General features: G+C 41.5%; 1 long non-coding RNA gene across 3 annotated transcripts; it reads right to left on the reverse strand.

Annotated features, from left to right (window-relative positions):
• Positions 1 to 25,531, reverse strand: LOC108641981. Of its 3 annotated transcripts, none has more exons than XR_003916410.1 (6): positions 25,333 to 25,529; positions 22,293 to 22,418; positions 20,660 to 20,747; positions 17,949 to 18,012; positions 13,891 to 13,999; positions 1 to 274 (listed from the first exon to the last, which is right to left on the reverse strand). It is a non-coding gene; the product is annotated as an uncharacterized LOC108641981 (long non-coding RNA). The 3 variants fall into 3 exon arrangements; XR_003916409.1 differs by lacking the exon at positions 1 to 274 and adding an exon at positions 9,644 to 10,895 and having other exon boundaries at positions 13,891 to 14,002; positions 25,333 to 25,531; XR_003916408.1 differs by lacking the exon at positions 1 to 274 and adding an exon at positions 9,644 to 10,895.
• Positions 25,532 to 25,856: the final 325 nt, after the last annotated feature.

A 25,856-nucleotide genomic window follows, 5' to 3' on the forward strand; every position in this document is an offset into this window, starting at 1 on the left:
TGGGGAAAAAAAAAAAAGGCTTTATTTCTTAAGTGCTCTTCTCACAATACAGCATAGCTCTAGGTACTGGTGGAGGTTGCAAGGAAATGCTTCTGCTCTGGAGTCCTGTTTCCGGAGTCCTGTCACTTACCAGTGCTCATCCTACATGTTGGCACAGCACAACCTCTGCTCTGAGTTTCCTTGCTGGATGTGACAGGTGTGGTGCTGCTTTAGGAATTCTTGCTGTGCTGTTTGCTCCGCTCTGTCCTGCTGTAGCCTGTGTGCCATCCGGCAACTGTCAACAGGCAAGGAAGAAAAAGTAAATCCCATGATTTCCTTAGCAAGTAGTTTTTAGGGAGGTTGATGGAAGAAAACACAGCAGCTAACATGTATAAATTTTGAGTGGTTTTTCTGTGTAGAAGATAAGATTTTTTTTTCCCACCCTGCTAACAAGATATTATTATTTTTTTTAGCTCATTATGTAATGAGAATTCAAGATGAGATCATGATAGCAAGACCACAGCAGTTATCAGGGAGTGTCCTGCAGCACAGAGTAGCTGGCATGGTAGAGAGGGTTGTTATGAAATTGTTTTTAAAAATAATTCTGGAATCCTGCCCCTCTTTCTGCTTATTTTAAGGTTCCTATGCAATGTGTTGAATGTCTATGTCCTGAATTATGCTGCTAGTGGATCCTCCCAGCTGGTCTGTCCAGTAACTGTTGACTAGTAGGATCGTGTTTCCGTGTTAAAACTTTAAAAATAATTTAATGATAGCTATGTTTAGTGACATCATTTTAGCACCCATATGACTAGACTCTCCCTTGCACTCTGCCTGAGACCATACAACAGCTGCGTTGTACCCATATATGTCCCCTCACTTCAAGCACTGTCAGATTTTTAAAAAGAGGGATTACTGCATCTCCCCCAGCTGTACAGGCTCTAAATTCACTACACAGATGCCTGAGCCCTCTTCAGTCTTTAAAAATCTTTGAAGAAAAAGTGTTAGGATTTTCCTAAAGGAAAGGTTGTACTGGTTCTTTTTAATAACTTCATGCCTTTTTTGGGTGAAAAACGTGAATTTAGAGACAGAAAATTTCTTCTTAAAATACCGTATTGCCTTTATTGTCAGGGCAATAGTAACAGATTTATTCTATTAATGAAGAATAGTGTTATTGAAATAATAGTTGAAAATACTGATCTTCCCATTAGAAAGCTTTTGCACAGAGAACCTCTGTTGTTCAGGGACAGTTACTTCTGGGAAACCTCTTATCACCTGTCTTCCCTACCTACCTGCCCTTCTATTTTCATACTGCTGTGATTTGGTATCACTTGGCACGTTAACAATTTTGTTTACAGTAAGATAAAATGCACCATGGTTACTTGCCATAGTTTGCTCTGTGCTGCATTGCTGACAATTCAGAGTAAGTTGGCTGGTGTCACTGACAGATGCTGAGCTGTGAACAGAACTTGGTTGCCTTTTTCTGTCGGTCAGTTTGGGTACAAAGCTGTCACTGTTGTGGCCCTCAAGTCTACTCAGCAAAGATGTCTGAGCAAAGTCCACTCAAGGCCACGCATGGATTTAGCTGCCCCTGCTGTCTCTCCTTTTGAAGTCCAGGTTGCAGAGTGATGGATTCAGTAGGTAAACCTGGCTGTGCTGTCAGTTTCACTCTGGAGAGGGTGATTCTTTTAAAAATCTGATTTACATTGCAGGCATTCTTGAAAAACCTGTCCTGAGGTCTCTGGTGGCGGGAGATAAAATCGAGAGAAGAGGCGATAATGCAACCTGTGTAATTGATCCTCAGAACTGTGGTCTGTGTCCTCAGAGGGATGAGCAGCTGCCAGGCCTCTGGGAAGGCTGTGTGGTCTGCCACAGCTGGCTGCTGGCTACTATTCCCATCTTGTTATAAAATTCATTCTGGTTAATAATAAATTCAGTTTAAAACTATCTACATAAAACAGCCTGACATGGCTTGTCAGCTACAGTATCTTGTCAGGAAGCCAAAAGATGATTTTACTCCTAGTTTTCTCAGTCTTCTTTTGTAATACTAGGCAAATTGCTTCCATGTCCACTCAAAACAAATCCTTTGTTGGTCCTACTTGTTAGACAGACAACTGGCTTTGGGAAGAGGCTGTATTTCAGGGTGTGCTTGTACGATGTCCAGATGGTCCATGGCTGAGACAAGAAACTCTATGGATGAGCCCCTGTGCTACATGTCACTGTTACAGTGCAAAATGAACCAGCGTGTCCTTGGATGATGAGTCCCCTGCTCCCTCTGTAACCTGCAGTGGATTTGGGAAGTGGCTCAGTAAAACCAGTTTTCACAGAAGAAATCGGACGTCCATGGAAGAGAGAGAGTGAAATGAGAGGGACAAGAAGATTGATGCTGTCGCCCAAGTTGAGATGATGAAACATGGTAAAAGAGATGTGGGATGTAGGGTAGAGGCTGGTTTGAGACTAAAAGCACAATGGTTGCAACTGGCGTACCATGAGATGGCAAATCTGTGAAGTGGCTCAGGTAAGGGTCCAGAATGCTTTGCCTGCCCTCTGTAGCCATGGAAAGCTCAAGTACAATTATCTGGGCTGAGTCTGCAGGTCTTAGGGATCCTCATGCATGGGGCCCTTGCACTCAGCTCAGTTCGTGACTGACCACAAACTCAGAAGGGATTTCCCCTCCTGCTGGAATTGAACACTTCCTGCCTTGGTCCCAAGCCCCACGGGAGAAAATTGGGAAGCAGATAATTAATCAGTTTCTCCTCTTCTTTACTGATTTGTAAGGGTAAAGAAATTCAACTGCAGCTGGAGTTGGGATATTGCAGAAATGGTGCTATTGAAAAAAAAACAAACAGACCAATATGTTTTTCAGTTCTTTTAAAAAATTAAGGAGTCAAGACAAGAGTGCAGAAGATATTTTAATAATATCAACATTTTATTTCCCATCTACCTTCTTATGTTCTTTCTCCTCCATTGAAAGTAAAATGTTGGGAACTGAGAGAGTCCAGTGAAAATCATTAGTGAGATAGTACCATTTGCTTTATTAGGAAAGTGGTTGTAGCTGACTGATAGAAAGTGCTGTGAAAGGGATGGTCAGTGACATGGATGGAAGGGAAGTACAGATGAACAAGATTAACATTATTAAATTGCCAGACAAAACGAAATCTAAGATATGTCATATACCAGAAGGTACAGTAGGGAGATGAGGATTTAGTCACATTTATTAACTTTTCCCTAATCAAATCACTGAATTGCATACCATGAATTTTTAAGGCAATGTTTCCAAAGGTAGGGGGAAAACCAGGTACTTCTAATGCACTGCATAATAGTGATATAGGGCGTCAGAGTTAGCATAAAGCACTGAATAAGAGAAGACTGACATGAGTCCAAACAAACTGAAGCAGGCATTTGAGTTCCATAAATCAAATGGGCACTGCAGGTGCTTACCTGCATTTGTGAATTCTGGTCCGTGACCGACACCAAATGGGTCATTTGACACAATTAGGAAAATCATGTGCTTTAGTTACTCCACTCACTCACCTGATTTGCCTGTGCAACTGCAGCTACCTTGCCAGCTGGCTGACCTGCAAGTCTAGGTAAGTAACACCCAGAGCAGAAACTCTGAACGTGGCAACAAGTGTGAAAATGAGCAAAGGACAGAGCTTCTGCAGCTGCACTATCCAAGCAAGCATTGCTTCAGAGCTTTAGTGGTTCACCTAGTCACTTCCTCCCTCATATTTGACGACAGGTTACTTCATGAAATAGGATACTAGAGATTGCTTACATATCCAAAAGCAACATCAATCTCTTGCAACTGGTTTTGCTGTTTCAAAAAGCATGTTCACATACACGGTCTTGAAAGAAGGTGGGAGTGAAGCCAACGTAGAATTAACCACACTGAATAACTTACACATTTTCAATGAAGTCTTTCATGTATTCTCTGCTTTTCAAAAGTGAACAAGGGCCAAAACCAGCCACATCACTTGGATTTGCTATAATGAACTCCTGCTTCTCTGCAGTCTGAATCTAAGCCACTATCCTACACTTACCACATCATAGGAAACCACTAACCCTAACCATGAGACCAGTACATTCATGTCTCAACAATATGTTCGTTACACTCACATTAATAAATGAATATAATGTTACAATGCCTGTGCCATTAAACAACACCTGTTCCATACAATGGAAACAAGGCACTCCGTGATTAAATATATTATCTTCTTCACAAAGAACTGCACAACTGTTTGGCTAGAGCTGTGAAGCAAATGGTGTATTTACATATGAAAAGAAATTTGTGTACATTTGATGAATGACAGAATAATTGCTATATATGGCAAGGAAAAGGGAAGTAGAATATTCTGTATATTCATTACTGCTATTGGAAGTAAGTTGGAAAGACCTTGATATAGCTGGGAATCTTGACCACTGCAGCTAGGCAAAACCTACACAGGCTGCTGGCAGCATCACAAGAGTAAGTTTTAATCCTATAAATCTTATCAGGAAAAGGTCCAGTACAACGTGTTCAAAATGGGTTTTGTCCACTTGAATTTCAAAGGTCTCAAATGTGGATCTTCCACCATTGAACTTAGAAGCCTGATCTGGATTTTAATAAATTCCTGACAATGATAATTTTTTTCCTTTTCATTCAGTGAGCATTCCTCTTTTCTCTTGGTTTCATTCATGTTAGTCTCACTATACCTTTTAAACCACTCACAATTGCGGGTCTTGGCCCTAGCTAAGCAACCTCCGCCCAAACCTCCATGAAAGCAGTGGAGGAAAGGTTTAAAGGGGGTAGAGCAACCCAGGCAACAAGCTGCATGGCAACAAGGATAGAAAAGGGGATGTGATCAAAGAGTTATAGACAAGATACTTAGGTAAAGGCAAGGAAAAATGGTAGTTTTCTACTTCAGCCACCTCTGCTACACACACGTGCGTGCACATGCACAGACTGTGCAAATTTCCCTTGGAGCTGCTGCTGTCAGCAGTTATCTGCAGTTAAAAACTAGACAAAAAAGTAGAGATGCTGCCCTTCCTGCAGTCCAAATCTTACTGACCTTGTAGGAGGAGGAAGATGGCAGCTTTGGTGCAGTACAGTCACTGAAAGGGTGAGAAACAGCAGGCGAAGAGAAGGATCCTGGATGGGTGGGGAAGAAGAGTAGATTCTTGATTTGGGGATATCCATGTTTAGAGGTGTGGATCTGATTTGCAGAAATGCTAAACCCTCAAGGCAGAAGCATATTCAGCAAATATAGAGTGCTCTCAAGTACTAAGAATTGTAGCTGGCATCTCAAACTGCTCACACAAATTAGCTTACAGTATAGACAAATTTGACTTTTTTCTCACTGAAGCACTTCTTTTTCTGCATCTGAAAAATGGTGGTAACGACATAACATTTTTAGTAAATGCACTCAGTTTTATCTAAAGAAAATAAAAATGAAGGGGAAACAGAGCAAACATACTGTAAAAGGCCAGATAAAAGCTCAAGAAAAAGTCTCTCTGTTTGTAGAGTTTGAATGACATACAGCAAATAACACCTGAGATCTCATGCTGAATGAGTAAGATAAATGTAAGTATGTCCATTCAGTGGAATAAGGAAAGGTTCTAGTAGAAGAATTTCTGACCATGTTTTATATTATGTACTCACCCATAGGTATGAGATGTAACTGAATGGGACCACAGGAACTGAGCTTGGGGAGGATGAGGGGGGGCTTAATTAAGAGGCAGAGAAAAACCTTAATCCTGTTGCTTAATTTACCCATGTTCAAGGGTCTGATTTTGTGAGTCTAATCACTCTTTTCACAGTTTTCTTCTCCAGTGCAGTTCATGGGTATGGAAAACAAAGAAAGCACTTTCTGAAAGACAGCTGGCACAGCTGGTTCCTCAGAACACATGACCACAAACCAAACCTCGTACTGTAAGCCTACATTAATCTTTGCTTTGGCTTGCTTAGACTAGTGGTCCCTCAAAATGTGACGGTGTGTACTAACCTTTTCTTCTGTAAACAATTTTCTCACAGCTGATTTTTGTGTCTGGACAGTGTACTGCAAGCTGCATAAGTATCAAGCTCCTTGTGGTTCATAAGCATACCTAAGAAATAGAGATTGCCTGGTAAAGCTTTTTAGGCTGGCAATCAGGGATCTCTGTAATGAGATCTTGCACAATGTTTGCTCACTCTTAGATCAGAACATTCCTTGCCAAACCCTCAACCTTTAAGTAGGAATAGGACATATTGCCCCTTCCAAGAAGACATGGATAGGATGGTGCAACTCTTCTGACATAGGCAAAGGCAAGAAGGCCTAAACGAAGTAGGTCCTCTCATCTAAGAAGATGTGTAACCACGATTTTCTTCTTCTTACTGACTCCTGCCAGCAGGTTTGTGCATTTGTGTTTTGGAACATACTGCATAGCAACCATGTGTGGGCAAGCAAGAAGAGCTACAACTCCTAGTGCTTTCATACCTGGTGAATAGAACTGCAGCTCATAATGATGTTATTTGATCTGTTTTCAATCATTCCTCACTTTATTTAGAAACAAAATACAGTTTCTCACAGTAACAATGATAACTCTGATATTTAAAAACACAGCATTTTATTAAAACTAGAAACTGTAGATACACCAAACAAATGTCCTAAATAAGAGAAGGGAAGGGTAAAGGAGTGTGGCTGGAATAGCTGGAATAAAAGGAGTAGCGACTTCAGTAAGCATTTATGTTATTTTTTTCCTGGTGTTTCATTTCTATCCCCATTTATCTTTTCAAAGTTATTGACATTTGATAAAGCCAGTAGTGGCACAAAAGAGAAGGGCAGATACTCTTCCTTCTTAGATTATCCCCAAATTCTGATTGTCACATAGTTTGTTGCAGTAAATGACCTTAAGAATAAAAGAGGATAAAAGAAAGGAGGTTTTGAAATGAAAAATTTTACAAATTAAAAGTAGAAAAGAAAGTAATTTTTCAAATTGCCAAATGATAAGTTGGCCCAACTGTATTTTTTAAAAGTGCCTCAGGTCTGTTTTTGAGCAATCAAGGTTTAGTTTATGGTCATGTGTTAAGTAATGTTGTATTGTATTGAGATTAGTATCAGACTCAGTATATGTGTATTAAACTCCTATTCTCATTTGTGATTGTTTGTCATTGTCAAGAATATCTCAAAAGAAGGAAATATTCAGTAATTGATTTAACTTTAAATCCACTGCCAGAAAAAGTTACCAGGATAATACAATTTCTCCTGCAAATGTTATTCTTCTTTTCTGTCCTCAGTTAAACAAACTTTGTGGCCCTAGTGAAGATATGTGGCCTTATTCAGTGGAGAAAGGTTTGGGTATTTTGTTTAAAAGAGAGGACATTGTGTTTATTTCCCTAGATCAATGCAGAGATGCAATATCACAAAGTAAGCAAACTCTCGTAATGTTCTGGCATCTTTGGCCAGTTTTGCCTTGAGCACAAAGTTATTAGTAGATGATGAAGTAACTCTGTTAGTAAACAAATGAACAGAAAGGATGTTAGCACTAAGATGAGCCAAGGAGGCCAGCTAGAGGACAGAAAAGGCACTTTTGTCCCTCCTCTACTTAGGCCAGTCAAAACCGAAATCCCAAGGTTTACGTGGTGTAATATCAGATATGCTCAATTCATAGTGTGGTCATAGCTCAGTAAGACAGCAGATGTTATGACAGGCAGCCTTCAGCTGAGGTTGTCAGAAATTTATGTGGCATCAAAGCACCCCTATCTCACCAGATGTCCTACTCTCTGAGCCAGATAGGCACCTACAAGCTGGCTCCCTGGCTGGCTTTTTCTCTGAGGCCCCAAGCAAAAGACAAAGCTGATTAGCTTGAGATCCAAACAGAATGCAGTACTAAGCACTACTGATAAATTAAACTCATTTACATTCTGCTCATAAAGATTCTTCCTTGAAAAGAAAAAGTTTCAGATGTGTTGTCTGCTCCAGACATGTTGCATATTCTCTCCATTGCCCCAGTTTAGGTTTTTAGTTGAAGAAGAGATATGTAGCTGGAAAAAGCTTGATCTAGACTTTGAATTACAGTGCATAATTTTGCTTTCTCAAGTAATAAAGACTGGCCACACCAAATTTGGAGTGGAAACAACAGGGAGTTTCAACCCCTTGCAAAACTTACCCAGCAACAGCCCACTTACAAGGCTGGCAGAAGGGAACACAGAGGATGACTGCTATAGAGCAGAATGCAAGTGCCCATCATTTGTAGAAAGATATGTGTCTTATGGGGCATTGCCATCTACTATATTTTTCAGCCCTTCTTCCCCACCAGTTTTTACTTGAAAAAGCAGAAGGCTATTGACATAATCTTTTCCATTAGACGGGTGTTGTTTCTTTTCCCTTCCCGTGTTTCTCAAGGTTGTTTAAAATAGATTCTAGCGATTTTAACAAACATGAGAGATGTCATATTGAAAACCCTGACAATGTAGTCCTCCATTAGTTTCATTTATGCAATGATGACAAGATTGTTGTACACAGGCTGCAGCTAGCCGACCTTCTGAACAAGTCAAAGGCGTGTTCTGTACATATGAAATTCGGGGGCTTTTGTTTATTTCCTTTTGAACTGTCTTCCAAAGCTGCTAATGATGGCACTATTTGCATTACCCTGATACCACAAACATGTCTTGGTAGGGTGTATGTTGTGTCACAAATACATAAAAATTTCTATAGGCCCACAGGTACTTATACACAGATAGGTACTGTTGTATTCATATGGTTCCTGGTGATGTGGTGATTCTTCTAGTGGGCACAGTGGTAAGATAATTGCTTAGAAATTGATGTTCAGTTCCAGTAAGTGACAGTCTATCTCTTTAAGCACGGTAAGTAAACAGCTTTGAAAGATTTCTGTCCACGTTTTTAAAAAAAATCATCTCTTAGGTTTTTCAACTATGGAATTAAAAATCTTGACTGTTTTAATGTCAGTTTTAAAAGGGCTAGGAAAGCTCCAAATAGTGTGTGCAGTAAATCTGTGCCATGGCAGAAACAATCAGAAGAGTAAAGAGTAATGATTAAACATTTAATCAGAAGCATTATACTTTGTTGTGTTCTCACTGTAGCTGCAGGAAAAGATGCTGTAACAGATCTTTAAATAGAAAACCTGAGGCTAAATTCTACTTCATCCATCAAAAGCAGCTGCTAGGAGATGACCTAATTTTAGTGGCTTATCAATTCCTTAGTGCTTGTTGGTTGATGTAACTTTGATCCTCTGATGCTAGATGACTTTTGTGCTGAATATAGCTGGAATTTAATGTGAATCTTTTGGATGGCTGCCCAGCCAAGCTGCATAATCCAAACAAAGGGAGCGAGCAGTACATGATTCAAGCTACTCACGTGTACAATAATACAAATATATGTATCCTGATTCCTTTGGGCAATCAGCTCCATGTCACCAAGCACATATTTCAAATACAATGTCCTTGTGGGGTTTTTTTATCTGTTTTTTTTTTGGTTTGTTTTGTTTCTGTTTCTGTTTTTGTGTTTTTTTTTTTTTTCCCCAAACAATGATCTGCTTTTCACTGGAAAAATAACACAAGATGCAGTGAGACTCAGCTGCTGCCAAGAAATAATGATAGAGTCAATAATTGCAGGACGTTTTTAATGAATGTTTTCCAAGCAAATCATTGCCATTTCAAAGGGCTGTTATTTCTATTTATGTAGAGATTAGCCTACACGTTATCAAGGAGATGGAATGGTTCTATGTTTTTTTTTATCATTAGTTTTTGTAGCATTTTTAAGGGATTTTTTTTTTTTTTTAACAGCAGAAAATGTCTTTGTCTCTCTTTCTAGCTACTCTTTATCTGGACTTGCTTTCCTTTTCCTTTCTCTCCTTCTCTTTTTGGCTCTTCACTAAAACCATCTGTGACACACATGCAAGTTGATGGGTGCGTGAGCAATGCTTCACACATATTTAGTTGCCCTACTTGGCATTATTTGCTAGTCATTAAACATTATGCAGAAGTTTTTCACGTCCCATTTTTTTTTATTCTCTTAGAAAATTAAGGTAGGAATAAGAGTGTGATCAGGCTATTGCATGGATTTTTTTTTCCATTTTTTTTTTTATTTCTTGGAGAGACTGTGTCTAGAGTTTAGACTGGGGAGGATTTAAACTGGAGGATTAGACTGGAAGGATTTCTGGGTTTTCTTCCTGGCACTGACAATCATGCATTGTGTGAGCTTGAGCCAGTCACTTAGGGCCTGTTTTTCACACTCCAGTTGAAATAAATGGAAAGTGCATGTGCTCAGCACCTCTGCAAACCAGGTCATTTATCTCTCCTCCTTTTATTTATGCACTGATAAATATAACAACCTTTGCCTTTGCATATGCAAACTGGATAGGAGGATACAAATATGGGCAGTTGAACATGCAAATCCCTCATTCTCATGCACAGCCATTTCATACAACCAGGGATTTCTACATTTGCAGGCCTTGGTTCTTTTTGGAAAAAATGAACCATAAATAACAAAATCTATACAGACTTGTCAGAGAGGCACTGCTGAAATCAATATATTTGTGCAGCCTCTTTTCTACAGTTTCACTTATGTCAAAAATACTATTAGCTACTATGATAATCATTTTAGCCTACTTTATTACTGGATTAAACCATGTTGTCAGTGTGCAAGTGCCTTGGGCATTGCATGCTAATTGTAGGTTATCATGCAAGACTCAGTATTAACTGTTTGACACACTTTTGGATTCTTGGGTGGGCTTCATCATCCCTTCATGGCACCTGCATTTCTTCAGTGACTAAGGGTGTCCAAAATGGTTAGCCAGCAACTCAAGATTTCCCCAGCTAAATGCCTGTAGTGCCTCAATATGCCTTCTGGACATACAGAAAGGGCTGGATCTGGTATGAAAAGCAGGAGAAAGTTTGTGGTAAGCAGTCAGGTTGACATCCATTTTCACTCTGCCTACCTCTGCTTAAAAAAAAAAAAAAGTAATAAGGACAAACTTCTTCAGTGGAAATGAAGTGCTACTCTTCCTGATATAAAAATGTCAGTGACTCCTGGCTTCTGGATTCTGTGTCCTGCTTGTGCAGGAACTCAATGGAAGTCAGAAGTCCTGAGGTCTCTCTTGCAGTTACAAGATACTATCCACCAGCTTCAGTTGCTGTTCTGATGCTTTAAAATTATTCAGTTTTGGTGAATGTAACACTTAGGAAAAAAAAAAATTAATTATTTTCCTTAGCTCTGCTGTGGGGAAAAAAAAAAAAAGTTTACGTTTTGCCCAAGGTCTCACAAAAAGACCAGAGCATAATAAGGACATCCTGCCTGGGGCTTCAAACCTGGATTCACCTTATTGGAATAATCCTCCTGTCTATGCCCCCTTTTTTCTACTTTCCCTAGGACCTCACCATGTCCGCTTTATCATGGGACTGACAAGCTGACCACTGCAATGCAGAAGGATGACCCTACATGCTAGAGGAGGCCTTTATCCCCAGGCCACTCTGCTTTCATGTCTGCAGTGCATGCACCATTCATGGGCTGGGGAAGTGCTTGCCTTTTCCTTGCAGGACATACACACCTCTAGTGATGGCATAGGAGGATACACGGTGTGTGTGCAGCCTCAGCTGCATTTCAGGCTGCAGGAATTGCCCTGGCCAGAAGACTGGCCACTCTTGTGGCAGAAAAAAGAGCTGAATGCACAGCTTTTGTGTTATTGCCCCAGCCTTCCCAGTATGCCAGTCAGCTTCCCAAACTGAACCCGATAATTACAGTGGTGTGTGTAACCATGAGCTTACAGGGAATCTTGAAACTGGACTAGCTTAAACCTTTACGATCCAATTTTGTCCTCATTGGACTGCACAGATTATTAACTTCAGTGGAAATAATCTTAGATGCTCTAAAAGTGTCAGAGAACAAATGGCTGCTGCCCCTAGAAAGGAGCGATGTATTTTGAGAATGGGGCTTGCAGCCAGGCATTCCAGACTCCTCATGCTGGCCTTAGGCAGACTCTGTATTCTTGCTGCCTTGTTGTCCCCTTGCAGCACAGGTGGAATTGTTTTGCCTTCCTTCCTTGTGGTGTGTGTGAAGATTAATTAAATCACCTGAATATTATGAGCATTAAAGTTACTCTTATTTCATACAAACATCAAGAGCCTCTTGATTCTAATCACTGCCCTGCCTTCTGATATTTCAGTTAAAAATTCACATTGGTAGGATGTTTTCTGCTGTGCTTACGCCTCTGTATTTCATTGAGGGTTTACTGATCCTCATTACTAATTAAGAAAGCCCCTACTTTATATGATATTCTAAAGATTAATTTCATACTTCATGGTAGTGAGTCGATGTTGCAAAATGCCAGGCTTTACAACTGTCAGGACTGTATAAGTGGTTAGGGCTAAGAGCAAAAGCGCCCTGCTTGCAAGATGAACTGCTAAGCAGCATCACCAACTGGCCCAGTTGCCTGGTTTACAGAGGAAGCCAGCTGAGGCAAGGATGGGCTGGGAACCCAGATGCATCTCATTGACCTGGATGTGGCAGCTGTACCCTACTACCTGTGCTTAACCCACATTCTGGATATCTCTGGATGTGGTTTAACCTAATTGCTGAATATCCCTGTGCATTTTTCAACTCTCTCTCCATGTTAGTGAATACAATGTAAATGAGGCTACAGTGCTTTATATTACCTGTGTGAAAGCAAGCTTTTAGATCCATCAGTGCCATAACATAGTTACAAGATCAGATGCGATTCAAAAATGTGAAATGACCCTGAAATGTTTTCTGGAGGCCAACTTGTTCTTCCAGCATGCTTGAACTTCTACTTTTCAGCAGTGTGAAAGCCAGTTTAGACATGAATTACTTGTTATAGAGGCATCATCACTGAGTGTTACTAAATGATCACAAATGAGCAGATAGCAATTCGAAAGCACTCCGATTCTGAAATGTTTATTTAATGGAGCCAGTATCCTAACTAATGTCTGCTACAGGTCAAGTGAAAAAATGTGGATGCAAAATCAGATATAACAAAAGTACATACCAAATTCTACCCTGCTTTCTGATTTTTATGCTTATTTTCATTTTATCCTTGAAACACCATGTATAAAAGCTCATCTTTAAAAACAGGCTTTGCACCACTGTCATTGTTGTGGTCTGCTAAAACTGAAACCTGAGTTTTCCTTGTCCAAAATGCTACTGTTTGTTCCTGCAGTCAGACATCTGTGCATGGAACAACAGCGTAAAATACCAGTTTGCCTTTCAGCAAGTGGACAGAAACTCTTGGGCATTTTTTGGCACCTTCTGAGGAAAAGATCTCATATATTCAAGAACAGTCTGGATGCAATCCTGTGTAATGCACTCTGGGATGGCCCTGCTTGAGCAGAGAGGTTGGACAAGATAACCCACCGTGTTCCCTTCCCACCTCACCCATTCTGTGCTGTGTGGTTAAAGCACCAAACATTGACCACAAGTATGCAGTTCCTTTGCTGGTAGTCCCTAAAGATCCACCTGTCTAACCAGACTTTTGGAAAACAATTTGAGTTAAAAAAATGTGTTTGTTAGTCAAAAATTGGACTCCAAAAAGCACCTGATCTTGACATTCTGCAACATGTAAAACCCATGGGACTGGACACGCAGTGTCAGTGGTGATCTTACTTCATAGAAACTTTAGAAGCAAACTACTCCATGTCTTTTGCTGTAAATGGTGTTACAGTCACCATCAGCACTGGTTTTGGGCAAAAGCCTAGAAGCCTGTGGTTCTTTCTTGGGCAATAAGGTAAGACCAATGAGGGGCAACTGTGAACTGCAAGTGCCAGCAGGGCTCTGGAGGCACCTGACCGAGGGTGTGAGACATCTGGACAAGCATGTCCAAGTTTTGCCTCAGTTTGTTATTGGGAATAGCTCTGCATGGCTTTTACATCATCACACGTGATGGTGAGCCCAGGTCTTCTGTATCACTGGCAGGCTTTCTTACCTTTTTCTGATGTTTCAATCCACAAAAGAAACTGGGACTGAAGAAACAGCAAATCTGCTACAGCCAGTGTGACTCAGACAACTATGAATTTCTCTGCTGTTCTGGTGATCTGCTGTGTAAAAAAAAAAAAAAAAGATAAAAATTAACAGCATTTCAATTATGAGGGTTGTAACAAGAGTTAGTTACCAGGTCTAGGTTTTCAAAAGGAATTTCTGTAGTTTGTTTTGGTGTGGTTTTGTTTTGTTTTGTTTTGTTTTTTCTTGCTGCTTGAGAAAATTCATGAAACAGACTTATGTTATTTAAGAATGCTCAGTGTCTTTTTTGGAAGGAAGACCCAGACTGTGCTACATTACCATCAATGGAAATGAGAGTTTGGAGCCTAATTCGTTTGCAGCAGGGGAGATTAGAGCATATTGTGAATATGATTTCAGTATATGTACTGAGTTTCCCAAGGGTATCTCATCAACAACAACTTCAAAAGTTACTTTTATGCCACTTCCACTCAGCTGACAAGAACACTTGACATTTTGAGAAGGTTTAGAATAGAAAACATTAGCAGTTCGTGTTGATCATGTAACTCATTGGCAAAAACACTACTGTTTAAATATCATGTTCAGTCATCGCTGGATTGCAATCTAATGAGCGTAAAAGATGAGTACCTCTCAAAAGTGACTTGTTTTGTAACTTTTACAGTTACAAACTTGCAAAATGAAGAACCTGGACGTTTACTTCCCCTCAAATACCATTTCCGGGGACAGCATCCTTTTGTGCCTTGGAAAAGCATCTAATGAGCTGTAAACAAATAGTCAAGGTTCTGTACTTTCTGCTCGGTGAAATCTCAGTAGGAAATCTTCATTATTATGAACAGAATGAGTAATCTCGCTGATGGTGTAGTGACCACATATGTTCTGGCTTGTCTTTGAACACCTGCAGTTTTATGGATATATTTAGCTGCTATCAATGAGTAGTGTTCCAGGTAAATCCTCCGGTAAAAGGAAATGTGATGTCCTCTTTCTTCCCACTGACATAATTCCTGCTTGACTTTTCCTCTAATTGAACCAACTAGTGTTTAGAATTCACTTTGGCATGGACCAGGGAGTGGGATTGCTGATGTCTTTAACTTGCTTGTTTACTTAACTTCCCAGTACATAATCAGTTGTATAAAAATGACCTCCCCCTAAATATATCTCAGTGGCTATGTTATATTATACTAATGACTGCAACACGCAGAAAGCCAAAACAAGCACTTTGCCAGTATCAACAGAAATTATGAAAACACAGTTTGCAACAATGTATGAATTATTGCTGCCAGCTTGCAGTTCCCAAGTTAACCCTTGATGAAGTTATAAATTGCAACAATGAATGCTGTTTCTATCTTGGGTCACACTGTGGGCCAATTTCTGCTGTCATAAGTGGAGACTTAAACCATTACAATTGGATAGTTCTGTTCCTGTCCAACCAAACTCAGAGTTATCCTTCCAACAGTTTGATGGTGTGAGATGGACAAAGGCACACATGGTAATTCCTGTAGTATGGTTTCAGCCAGTTCAGGTACAGAGGTGGAGGATAACTCAGTGACTCAGTTTGGAAGTTAATGTGCAGTTCAGAGCTTTGTTCACTAACAGGGAGGTAAAGGAAATCTAATTTCAAGCTCCATTGGAAATTGAGGGGAAGCAAACAATATTCGAGAGACAGCAAGGAAAACTAGGATAAGGAAGGAATAGGATAAAAATTAATGAGAGATATAAGGGTGGGTGGGGAGAAATGGAATTGTTTATCTGAATCCTCCCTAAATGTCTTTGGAGACTTCATTCCAGACCATCCTAGTTTTAGCTTTTTAAAAACAAATCCTCTCTCTTACTTTAAATAGGGGTATGCTAGAATTAGAAGCACTTATCCAAACCATCCAGGCTTTAACTTTCAGGGCTCAGAAAAAATGGGACCTGGAACTGAAACAGCTTTGGTTTAGCTTTTAAACCCAAACCACTCTTTTTTTTTTTTTTTTCCCCTCTGTAGTTAGACTAAAGCCTCAATCAGAAAACTAGCAGTGAATGTATAAAAACAGCACACAGTACGAGAACAAAACACTAGACACTAAAAGAACAACTTCAGTTCAGCTACTTTGCTCTACGCAGTTCTGACTTATGGAATACTGGAAAGATAGTAGGAATGTTTCCACCCAGAATTAGTTATGGAAGGAAGCAGGATCATTTTGGGAGCATGGAGCTGTATTAATGTAGTGGGAAGTCTGTCTCCACAGAGTTTCGCTGATGTTACATCCCAAATCTGTCTGTGATACATAGCTTGCATCTTGGCTGACAATAGCTGAGAGTTTGAAAACTTTTCAAGTATAGTATGTGTACCCAGTTCCACTTCATCACTATGATTCACTGCTGTGGTAATCTCCTTCACTGTCAGTGTTTATAGAAAGCCTGTTCTCCAGGTTAAAAAACAAGAATTGCTTTCATTGTTTGGCTTCTTCCAAACTGCGTCATTAATTGTATATATATCTTCAATCTTCTAAAAATCTTTTTTACAAAATCTTTTGTTTGGAAACTTCACTATTTAGACCCTTGGGTAACATCAAGTTTGCCAAAGGTCATGTTGTCTAAGGGAAAGAGGATCCAGGATGAAATGCTTTTTTTCTTTTTCCCCTTGTGCAATAATGCCTCATTACTGTTATTACTTGCAAAAGGGATGATTTTTCTATTATCAGCATATGTCCTGTACAGCACTTTCAACATTCAATAGCTGTCAAAAGAAATAAATTTTAAACATGTTTTGCTACAGATGAGTTTGGATTAACTCCCTCTCAACCTCTAAAATCTTTAAGATTTTTTTAACAGTAATTTGCCAGGACATTTTTTAAAGTTTCTGGAGCACAGAAAGCTTAGCTATTCCAATCATAATGTAAGCATTATGAGAATAATGCATAATGAAAATATTCCCTATGAAGATATGTCCACTAACAAACAAATAATGTGGAAAAAATTAAGAATATCCTAGAGAAATTCCAGGCAATCTTAGTGCATTCGTCATGAGATAAATCTCCATTTTATGAGCATTCCTCTGGTCCTTTCCAGTTCTTTTTGTCTCTTGTCTGTAATGTTTTGTTTGAGAATAGTTGCAAATTGTTTTGTCTTCTCCAGGAAGAATATGAAAGGGTTGTTGCATCTTTCCCTGGAGTGTCTTGGTCAAAGCTTTTACTGGAGAGAAGTCATATATATATTTCAAATACTGTCCTGCACAAGGTCATTTGGATGCTCTAGGACATGTCTTGAAACAAAATTGCAGCATAAAATTGTAAAACCTACCTAACAACAACTTCCTCACCATGGAAAACATCTGTACAGAACGATGATGTGTACAGAACAGTGATTCAATATTAGTGCAATTTCCTGCAAGACAGAGCCAAATTTTAGGACACCACATAGGAGACAAACATCTGCTGACTCACCCTCATCTTGCTTCATATTTGTATATTACAGTATCTCTGGTCAGTGTCAGCCTTGGGTTGCTGCTGACACATCTGTCCTGCTTTAATTACCCTCTGTGGAAGGGGCTTACACCCAGCATGAGTGAGATGTGAAAACAGGTGAAATGTCCACCTGCTCTTTTACAGTATTTTTCCTGTGCAGGAAAGGCTGAGGTTTGGGTTGGGTTGGTTTGGGTTGGCTTTTTTTTTTAATAGTTTGAATTAACATCGCAGATAGACTCATGGGTGGGTATATATCCAATACATATATTGCTCTAGGAACAGGTGGGAATAGCTGTAGGGACTTGTTAGCTTTATTGCTCCACTGTTGTTGCCAGAAAATTACATGCTGCTTTTCCCCGGCCTATTTTGAACTGGAAGAGCTGCCAGAAGCTTGCCCACTGTTTTCAGACAAGCAGTGTATGATCTGAGGGGTGGGAGTTTTTGGGGCGGCACATCCATTCACTCACATCTCTGAGGGTGAACTAGAGCCGGCTGATTTAACCTGGAGAGGGGGGCTGTCGAGACTCACTGGGGAAGGAGTGCAGCAGGGGTGGCAGAAGGCAGTAAAGTATAGGATTACCTGGTGGCTTACTTTCTCCAGAAACCAGAGTCACTCACTAGAACTGGAAAACAGCTACTCCAATCTATGGGAGAATTGACAAGAGAAGGATTGTGAGGGAGGGACCTCAAATATTTCTGCTATTTCTGCCTCTGCTCTTTTTCTGCTCTGAGTGTTGGAGTATGCTGTCCTTCTGGCTTATAGTGAAACTTCCTCTCAAGTGAAGCATCTAAATCTATGATGGTCTCAGGGAACAGAATGTCTTTTGGAAGCTCAGTGTCACTTTAGGCGAAAAGAGTGGGCATGTTGGGTCTGGGGACAGGTGCTTCTATGTTGCTGATGTGTCTTGGTGACTCAAAAACCTCCAAGTGTGACCATTCCCAGGGAATGGAGAAGATCAGCTTCCTGGGGGAGCATGAGCCGTCCTCTACTGTCCTATTTTGCTGGCAGAGGGGCTGGGAGTACTGCCTTAGAACAACATTCATTGACCTCTTTTTTCTCCTAGGAAGGATACAAGAATTTTTGGAAGGACCCCATAGTAATTCCTGGACTAAGGCTGTGCACACCACTGCAACATAGGAAAGTTACTAAGCTCTTAGAGAGCATCCAGAGGAGGGCAAAGAAGATGGTGAAGGGCCTTGAGGGGAAGCTGTATGAGGACTGGCTGAGGGCACTTGGTCTGTTCAGCTGGAGAAGAGGAGACTGAGGGGAGACCTCACTGCAGCTACAGCTTCCTCATGAGGAGAAGAGGAGGGGCAGGCACTGATCTCTGCTCTGTGGTGACCAGTGGCAGCACCCAAGCAAATGGCCTGAAATTGTGGCAGGGGAGGTTTAGGTTGGATATTAAAAAAAAGGTTCTTCCCCCAGAGGGTGGTTGGGCACTGAACAGGCTCCCCAGGGCAGTGGGCACAGCACCAAGCCTGACAGAGTTCAAGAAGTGTTTGGATGATACTCTCAGGTCCATGGTGTGACTCATGGGGATGGTCCTGTGCAGGGCTAAGGGTTGGACCCAATGATCCTCGTGGGTCTCTTCCAATTCAGCATATTCTGTGATTCTGTGATTCTGAGAGAGGAAATGTAAGATGCTATTGGGTCTTGGCCTGAGAGTGGAAGAATATGTAGTAACACTAAATCTAGTTTGTCTCTGTGTGTAATGTTCTTTGTTGTGCTAGATAATTTAGAGAATTACAAACTGCACTTATGAATAAACAAATCAGAGCACTGCTGCAGGCAGAGGGAGAGTACAATATGCACATGTGATGTTATATAGTAAATAATGGGATGTTGTCTTCATGATATTTTGGCCACATGCTTTGCATGGAGGACTTAAACATTTACTAGAAGTAAAATCCATTAAGAAAGGCAATTGTTGGCTTTATCCAAGGCAGAGCATTGAAAACAGACTGCTTCCTTCTCCAGGCATTCCTTTCAAGATGACAGAAATTCCCACCCCCCCAGCTTTAACACAGGAACATGTTGACTTAATGCTTTCTTTTCACTAACAATTTCGTATTTTGGAATTTGTTGACGTACTTCTGCTGCCATCTTAATGCAGGCCCCAATTTGATCTTGAATTTTAGGGAATGGAAAATCCTGAAAAACATCCGGGCTGCTGTGAATGCAGAGGACAAAGCCTTCGCAGTAAAACGCCTCTGACATACGCCCATGAGAAGTGTTTGATGTGCTGTAAAAGACATCTGTCTGAAAAAAAAAAATAATGTTTTTCCTCTTTGGCTTTGTTGAGCAGACTATGGAAGCAAATGACACAAAGTAACCCTTCTTTTCCTCTCCTACTGGCCCCCTTTTCTGTTTGATCTTGCAGTGATGTGATAATGGTGAGTCTGTAACTTGAAAGTAATTTCTGTAAAGACTTATAGCATGAACAGAAGGGGTTTTATTTTCTGCTGCTAAAGGGAGATCAAAGTATGATCTAGAGATTAGACCTGTTTAGAGAGAGAAAACTGAGCAGCCTATTTCTTCCTCTGTCACTGAATTGCTGCATCAAACTGCACAAGTCACTTAACTTCTCTGTGCCCTGGACCTTTGCTGTGTAATGTAGCATTGAGCTCTTGTGCTAATAACAAACGTTTTGCATGGCTTAATCATAAATGATTGCCTATATGCTAATTAGCCTCAGTCAGTGCAAAGTTTATGATACTTGTTTTCAAACTTTACACCAATTCAGGGGACATGAGGGCTGTTTTTTTATCTAGTTTTGGTCACAGCTTGCAGGAGGGGAAGGAAGAAAGCACTGAGATCTGCAGAGGAGTTGAATGCAATGGCACAGTTTGTAGGCTGATGGGAATTTCTGGGCTCAGGGCTGTGCTTTGCAAAGGATGCTGGCATCAGAGAAGCATTATTACAGTGTTTTATATTGGCCTGCATGAGTTTAAACAACCAGCTGAGCTATTAGCAGCAATGTACACAGTGCAGACCAACCTTCCAAATAAGTCCTGTGTCTCACACTGGCTGCACGTGACTTTCAGGCACTGGGATTTTGCTGTTTGCTACTCAAACTAGTTCAAATAACACTAGCTGAGGTATGCTGGCCTCCTCTCATGGCTGTAGTTTGGAGATGGTGCTTGCTCGTGAGCTCAAACTGGCAAATGAAGAAGTCAGGTCTGCACCAATGCACAATCCTCTGAAAAGTAATCGACTGCCCAAGCCCTCCAAATACCAGGGTAAAGCTGTGTCAACAGTTGTCTCCCTGACAACCCTGTGAGCCCTCTTACACGTGGAAGAAATCGGTCAACACCAGTCCAGAAGGGAAAAGAACTTGTGGAAATCCCTCTTCTCCAGGCAAAGCTGCAGTTTTGCCATCTTTAAAGAGAGAAAGATGTCAGGAATGTCCCATTCTGTGGCAACACTGGAAATTTAATCTGTAAGTACATGCAAAGGACATGTGATTAAATCACAGGTACAGGAGCAATACAATGCTATTCAGTGTGTGAAAGCAGGCTCACATCAGTTCTGCATTTTGCATACAGGCAGCCTGAGAGAAGAGACCTCTGCTGCAAAATGTCTGCAGTCTGTGTCCCTGGAGAATCAGCTGGAGTTGAAGAAAACTTTCAAATGTTTCATGCCTCTGTGAGGGAAACAGGAAAGCTGCCTCTTCCCAAGGTATCAGCAGGGAAACCCAGGAACAAGTAGATTAACAGGCACTGTATGGTGCAATGTGCTATATTATTTTTATTTTGATGCATCTGAGAAAGAAGAAAATTCCCTAAATTTCCCAGCATGACATAGCAAAGCAAACCCAATGAATCCCTCCAGCAATTGCAACAGTGTTTTCTTGCCCTCTGCCCTTTGTCCTTCTAAGGAAAAATGTTGGGTGGCATATAACATTTAAAAAGTTAATGACAGGGTAGCTGCTAAAAGCTAAGACTTGCAGCTTTGGGTTGCAGGAGCAGACAAACAGGAGGGCAGCCTGTTCATACCAAATGTCTGAGAGTACCTTATTCAGGGAAGCACTGGCAGACTATAAAGTACTCTGTTAATTATTGTTGACATTGCATAGAGAGCTTCGTGCTGTTCTTTCTCTGCCTGCTTTGACTTAATTTGTTTGAGAAAGTACTTTTTCTGTGCTGCAGATTATGTAAATTCATATACTCTACTGCACTGACAGATGTGTCTTTGTTTTAGAAGAAGCCATTATTTTTTTCAGGGCTGAGTGTGAATGGAGCATTTCACATTGGTGGCTTCCAAAAATATTTATAAAGTGAAGCCGAGTAGCTCAAAATATTTTGCCCTCCTACACTGACATTCATAAGCCTTTATAGCAGTGTTATCAAAAGCATTTGCAGTGGAATGTGCATGAGTCGGCCACAAAGACTGGGTTAGTCAACAAATGACTGAAGGCACACATTTTAGTCAGCTCTCCCTCACACAACGTGCAGCAGAACCCAGATAACACAACTGTAATCAACAGGGCAATTATTCCATATTGTGGATAAAAGACTATCTTATAATGATCCCTTGCTCTCGTAACTCCTGCATGTCTGAGGAAACAGGATGAAGAAGTAGAAAGTGACTAAAATTCCCCTTTTTTCCTCTTTCTGCTGGTGAAGTACAGTTTGACTGTTCACTGACTGCAACAGGCAGAGCTTGTTCTGAGGCATGATAGCTGCTCATGACTCTGATAGTCTGGCTGTGAACAGTGACATTGTTTGCCTCGCTCATTTCCATTCCACTTCCACTGGCCAATGCCTAGGTGTCCTTCAACTCACCCTCCAACTCACTGATACTTCCTGAGTATGCTGCTAAGAAATGCAGCATGCTGCATTCACTTGAGTAGAGAGAAATGCTCCCTAGGAGCACATAAATGCATCAGACTTACTCATAGCTTTCACTATATATTAAAATTACCTCTCTGCCAATTGATTGCAATGACTTCCATAGTCTTCGCCACTGTATTGAAACCGTGGCTTCCCAGATATTTCTTCCCACAAGGAGTCATCCAAGAGAACTACACCCGCAATCAGTGGCCTGCAGCTGCAAGCAGAAGAGTGTCTGACTAACTTCATTAGCATGGGGACAATAATTGACACACAGTGATTTGAACAATAAAATCGTATGTGTTCCGTGCCCATTCTCACCTTTGTGCATTTCCATCTTTAAATTTTTAAAATATATAGTAAATAGCAGCAAGTCCAAGGAATTCTACTTATGAACCCACTAATTAATGTTAGCTCTGTTGGCTTTGCTTGGCCCATCCCTGTCCCAAGGAATGGGGCTACATACCGCACTGAAACACTCTGATTCTCCTCAGTTGGCAAATTAATAGAAAAGACATTTTAAACAGTGTGAAGTCTCCCCAGTTGCATTAGTATAGCAGGAGCTCAACAGCAGGAGGAGGGAGGGTCTCTCCTACACTACCCCAACTTCCTGAATATGAGCTTGCCATGATGAAAAAAGGTGAGCAGTTTCACTCAATAATGAACAGGAACTCCAACCAGTCCCCCTTCTTCGTTATTTAGGAGATAAAATATCACTCTAGTATGCCCCATGATTGCACCCTGAGTAGGATGTAATTTTCCTTTAATGAGTATAGAAGTTTCTTTCCTCATAATCCTTGCATTATTTGGACACAATCCTTTTTTGTACATTTGCATTTTTCCATTGCTAGATGTTCATTTTTTTAATTGCTGATGACTGTGTGAACCTTTTGTTTTCTATATGCATTGTTAATTCTGTGGTATTTAAGCATGTCAAAATGAAACCTGTCTCAGCTGAAGATAATTTTCAGTGGAAATCAGTCACTGATTTCCTTCTTTTTCTGGTAAAAAGCCACTTATTTTGGGTTTTTTGGTGCCTTTTGGAGGCTTGTGCATTGAAATTACTTCTCAAACTTTGAAACAGGAAAGAACTTCACACTTTCAAGCATGTATTGCCATGTAATTTCTACCCTGTATCTTATAGCTTGCAGCAGGTGAAAAAGCAGTAATGGGTGACAAAAACTGCAATAAAAGAAAGAAACGTGGAGAACAGTAACAGCAGACACATGTGGTGTATACCATGAAGTATTAATTTCCTTTAATGAATTTGTAGCTTAATTAAAAAAAAAAAACAAAACAAAACAAAACAATAAACTAAGTTTTCCCTGTTGGTCAGCACAAAGTAAGAGAATACTTACAATTTTGATTAAAATATAATTGAAGAAGCTAATCCTCTAGTATTTTGTGAACTTGGCTTGAACAGAAAAGAGATACAGAGTTTGCCTCTAATGTAACCATGGTGAGGGAAGTGGGAATTAATATGACAGATCACTTCAGACTATCTGAAGAACTGGGTTATAGGATGAGAGTTGACAAGGGTGTTCTTCTGGCACAAGGTAGCCCTCCAGATGAAGGATGACGTGTATCTGCGCAGAATGCATTTGTTTTTGATGGCCAAGCCATGACTGTGAAGTAGGCTTCCTCTCCTCTGGGACCTTATCTCAGATTTCACCAGCTCCTACTGCAAGTGAGGAGCACCTTTCTTTGACCTTGGCATTTCTGGCATTAATGTTTAGGAGCATGCAAAATCTCAAAACAAACACTCCTCTCCTGGGGGAACAGATAAGTGAAACAAACATGTGACAGGTGATAGTGACGTTAATTAATGCATGACTGGTTCGCACGTATATTCTGCTCTCACTGAAGTTGTGAGTGGCTGCAGAAGAAAAACAGGTCATGTAATGACACCAATGTGCCTGATGCACTAGTGAGCAGGTACACAGGCACATGGCTTGACACAGACACAATGCTTAAAGATGCTTGATTTCCCAAGAAAGCCCCAAACTTTCATGCAGAAGTCTTGCTAGAGCTTCCAAGCTTTGTAAAAATTCAGTTTCGAAAATCACCTTCCGCCCAAAAAGCACAAATGAGGTTTTGCAACCGGCCCGTGAAATGTTCATCTTCGCATTGCAACATGGTGACTCTGTCTTGAGAAAGCCTTTTTTGGAAAACATTACTTGGGATTGCATGCTTATGCTTGGTAGGTTTATAGCCCCTCATGTGAACCACCTTTTATCGAGAAGAGCATTGCCACTGTCCCTCATCAGGTAGGGACAACATAGCAGCTGCAGGTGTGTAATGCTCACTGAGGTATCCAACTGCATGGAGAGATAGGAGAAACAGGAACTGGACAAACTGGTTATAGAGGCTTAGTTAGGGGCTCTCTGGTGCTGTGTCTTGTTCAGGCAGGCTATGAAACCTGCTGCGACAGAGTAGCTTCAACTGGAAAGGGCCTTGCACTCTCATTTTTTTTAATCTTCTCTCACCCCTAATTTTTGTCCTGATCCCTTCTCCCCTTTTTATAGCGTTTTGTTTGAAAGAATACACTGGCAATGCCGAGTGCTGCATTGGAGGGAGGCCCCAGTTAAACTGGCTCCAGATGTGCTCGAACTGGCCTGGCTGTGTGCACCGGAGAGCAGAGCCTGCCTCTCGGGCTGGGAGCAGGCACCCATGTGCCAGGCGATGCACGTGGCTGGCTGCCACAGTTACTAACCTAGTATTAACTGCATTAATTGTGGGCATAAACAGTGTGTGGTGCCAAGCATGTCACAAGCTGATTATAAAAGCTGTGGTGTAGGCAGAGTTTCAAATTGTGCTTCACTTTTAATTTCCAGCGCCTTTCCCTGCCCCCCTCCCCCCTCCGAAATTCCTTGAATGTGTGTCTGTGTATTTACGAAAACACACAGACGTGCACCCAGCGGGGAGAGCTGTCAGGTTGTAAATACTACGGGTGTACCTGCGGACGGCTGGGAGCGAATTGTCTGCGGGCGCCCGGAGTCGGGGCGGGAGCGCCCGCAGCCCCCGGCGAGGGAGAGCCCCCTTCGCCTCCCCTGCCCCCTCCCCGTCCCGTCCCGTCCCCCGTCCGTCCGTCCCGTCCCGTCCCGCTCCGCCGCTGGGCGCTGCTGACCTACTTTTTCTGCATTTCTCCCCACACTGCCCAGACGCCTCCTGCGCATGGGGCTCGAAGGCTTTTAACCCTTCGGAGAGCAGCAGCAGCAGCAGCAGCAGCAGCAGCACCCCCTCATCCCGCTCTGGTCCCGGGGGCTGGAGCCAAGGGGCTCGGGGGGAGGTGGCGGCTTGTCGGGCAGGGCCACCAAGCGCTGTCCCCGCAGCACCACCCATCGGGAGAGTGCGGGCACGCACCGGCTGCATCGCTCTAACAAGCGATTCCTGCTCGCTCGGTTACTGCCCCAAGCTTGCCCGGGCTTGGTGTCGAGTCGGCCGTCAGCAGCTCTCCCTGCAATTCTCGGAGCAGCGGATCTTTACCAAAACAAATAGTGTCCGCGATGAAATATGAAGTAACCGAAATTCGAAGAAACGGTGCTGTTGCCGCCTCTGTGCAGAGCAGCCCCACCTTCCCGGAACGGGCCAGGTCATCAAAGCGTTTCGGAAAGGCTCTGCCCTTTGTGGCTCGTGCTCTGGAACTTTGTCTGGG

The sequence above is a fragment of the Manacus vitellinus genome, unplaced genomic scaffold, assembly GCF_001715985.3.
Source record: "Manacus vitellinus isolate BGI_N305 unplaced genomic scaffold, ASM171598v3 scaffold_9_pilon, whole genome shotgun sequence".
In the NCBI taxonomy this organism is placed as follows: Eukaryota; Metazoa; Chordata; class Aves; order Passeriformes; family Pipridae; genus Manacus; species Manacus vitellinus.